General features: G+C 49.5%; 1 long non-coding RNA gene across 1 annotated transcript in view; it reads left to right on the top strand.

Moving 5' to 3' along the window:
- The window catches only part of LOC112474580, a 6,600-nt gene extending 3,943 nt beyond the window's left edge, over nucleotides 1–2,657 (top strand). Inside the window, exon 2 of the long non-coding RNA XR_003044419.1 lies at nucleotides 1,708–2,657. This is a non-coding gene — a long non-coding RNA (uncharacterized LOC112474580). The remainder of the gene's footprint in view (nucleotides 1–1,707) is intronic.
- Nucleotides 2,658–3,133: the final 476 nt, after the last annotated feature.

Below are 3,133 nucleotides of genomic sequence, written 5' to 3'. Positions count from 1 at the left end.
AAATAAAATAAAACAAAATGTCAATAATTCCTACATGGATTACATGTTGAAATGAAAATAAAGAAAATACTTTGGATGTCTTGGCTTTAATAAGATATACTATTAAAATTAATGCCACCTGTTTCTTTTTGTTTAATGTGGCTACTGGAACACTTAGTTACACATTCCACCCCAGTTAAGTTTCTACCGGATGTTGGCACCCGCTGCTCACTGCTCACTGCTCACGCAAACTGGGACGTTCCCGGGGTTAGCACCGAAAGGCACCCCTCACTATGTTCCAGGAACCCCCTCTGTCCTGAGTAAACCAGGATGGTTGGTCACTCAGAAGCATTGCAAGGGCTGGACAGGGTGACGTGGGAGAGACGCTGCCCTTTGGAGCCTCAGTTTCCCCATCTGTGCACTGGTATTGCCAACGCGGGGCTTTCAAGGTGGTGACAGCTGATTAGTGCAGCTGAAGGAAGGGGCCTGGCACATAGGGGGAGCTCAAATGTAGCAGTCCATCCTGCTTGGTATGGGGGCCCCCTAGCCCCACCCTCCAGGCCTCCCCCAGCTCCTGCAGGTGCTCAGGAGCTGGGAACCAGTGGAAGAAACAGTAGGGTAGACTCGGGGTGCTTTCCTGGGGGTCTTGGTATTGAAATGAGTCCCTACTGCCCCCATATCAAAACCACCATTCCTCCCTCCCTAAGAAATCGCAGAAGCATTCAAAGGAATGGCTCCTGGCTCCTCCTTCTCCCTCCTCCCTTCTGTTCTTCCTCAACCCTTCTCCCCTGTGGTGGCTCCCACAGCTCTTCCACTTGCTGGGCACTTCCGGGAGATGGGCATTGTGGAAACAAGGTTCTTTACATACAACTGAGGCTCAGAGAGGCCAAACTGGAGCCTGAGGTCACACAGCATAAGCGGCAGGGCTGGAGTTCGAACCCAGGGTTGCTATTGTAGAGTCTGGGAACCTCCAGGGAAAAGACAGACAAAGAACTAATGAAGGAACAAAACTCCTTCCTGTCTCAGGTGCAAAGGCATGGCCCGGGGACTCTCCTGAATGGCCCACCTATCCCCTTGGCCACCTTCTTTACGAGGTGTCTGCATTATACGGCATCTCAGGAACCCATACATATGCTCCGTACACATCCAGTGAAAATAGCATAGTGTTATTAACCTCCCACTCTACAGGTGAGGAGACTGAGTCCCTGAGAAGGCCAGATGTGGCCCCAAGTCACGGCGAGTGGCTGAGCTGGGGTTGTAACCAGGTGCTGCTCAGTGCTCTGGTATGACAAGGCCAGGCCTTGCCCGTGCGTGGCAGGAGAAGTAATGTTTGCTCTGTGCCTTGTTGTTTACAGAGCCTTGTCATCCACCTTATCTCATTTATCTTCCCGACAACCAGAGAGGTGGGCAAATGTTTTCAATAACATTTTAGTTTACAGATGAAGAAACCCAGAGGGACTTGGCCAAGGCCACAGGCAGTGAAGTAAAACACAGATTCAGACTTCAGTCTGCCTCGTGACACAGCCCAAGACACTGACATGAGCTGCCGGGACTTGGTTCATGGCTCAGGGAGTCTCGTAGGTCCCTGGGGAGACAGTGTCCATCTGCCCACCCCACCCCGCTAGAGGGGGAGTGTGGGATAGGCCCCAGGAGGAGTGTCCGCACAGGGGTGAGGCTGGGGAGGCTGTCTCTACTTCTGGATTTTCTCTTCTTTTCCTTAAAAACCAGGCGGAAAGTTTTGGCTGAGAGTAAATGTGCCTGTCCCACAGCAGGGAGTCCAGCCCAGGGCTGTAAAGGGCTTTCACTTTAAAGTCAGACAAACCAGGATTCTGACTCCACCACCTTCAGCTTTGTGACTCTGGGCAAGTGACTTAACCTCTCTGAGGCACAAATAATGGCGGAGCAGTGCTTTTCGTTCCTGCTGCATATCAGAATCACTTGGGGGAGAATTTTAAGATACACTAACACCCAGGCCCCCCGTCTCAGAGATTCTGACATCACTGGGCTGCAGCATGGCTGGACAAGGGAGATTTTCACTGGCGATTCCCACGTGCTGTGGGGCTGGACGTCTCTGTCCCTGCTGCTGTTGGGAGGTGAGCTGAGATACAGCGTGGAAACCACGTGACCTACAGAGGTGGTCAGCACGTTAGACCTCTTTCCACCCTACTAGCCTGTCTTTTTGGAAGCCACATTCTTGACGCTGTCACAGCAAGCCACGAGGTCTAAAGGAGAAATACGTCTGCAGAAGAGCCAGACCACCAGGGCCTCAAACTCGAAGAACCATCAACTCGGCCAGATGGGTGAACCTCAATGTCATCTTGCTCATTTACTGCAACTTGGTTTCCCCAACTTGGTTCTATGACCTCTGCAACTTCCGTGCCGACTACTGAGAACCGTCCAGTAAATAGTCAGAGAGGACTATTCTGCAGCCTTTGGAAATGGTTACAGAGCTGGGAGGCAGTGTGGCAACTCTTTATGATATAAATGAAATTATGGGGGATGCTGTGCTTGAAGTGTGGGCCTATGGGCAGAAACTGGAAAGGGATCAGGAAGAAAAGATAAAGAAAGTAGAATGATTGCTGGGGCCAAGGAATCTTAGACGGATTTTTAAAACTCAAACTTCTATTATCTATATAATAATCAATAATAATCATAAGTAAATATAATTTGAGATGAGAGTTTTCCGTGTTGTGTTTTGTTCACTGATGAATTGCAAACGCTTAGCCCAGGGCCTGGGACACAGTAATAGCTCAGTAAATATTAATCAGATGAGTGAATATGACTCTTGTTGCTTTGAGACTTTCCTGATAGATTCTTAAAACATTTTTGAGCATGAACGGCTTCTCTTAGCTTTTGTGTCATGTGCATATGGATTAGCATGCCTTCCATACATTTAAATTTTTGATGACAATTTTTTGAATTGGCCAAAGTTGAACACAGAGCCCTGTGGCACACCACTGGAGATCTTTCCTGGACCTGTGATTCCTCTAAGGGCTTCTCCCAGGCCCTTCAGCATTCTGAGATGTGGTTTTGCAGCATGAGGAGGCCTGTAGACACCAAGCTTCCAGGGGCTGCCCGATCAACCCCTGCTTCCAGGAACCTCCTAGGAGGTATGTAGTTCAAGTTCATTGCCCTCAACAGACAGGTTGGAAGC

This window comes from Pteropus alecto, unplaced genomic scaffold (genome assembly GCF_000325575.1).
Source record: "Pteropus alecto unplaced genomic scaffold, ASM32557v1 scaffold7, whole genome shotgun sequence".
Classification (NCBI taxonomy): Eukaryota; Metazoa; Chordata; class Mammalia; order Chiroptera; family Pteropodidae; genus Pteropus; species Pteropus alecto.
The sequence above is the reverse complement of the archived record's forward strand: the minus strand, read 5'-3'. Positions and strand labels throughout refer to the sequence as shown.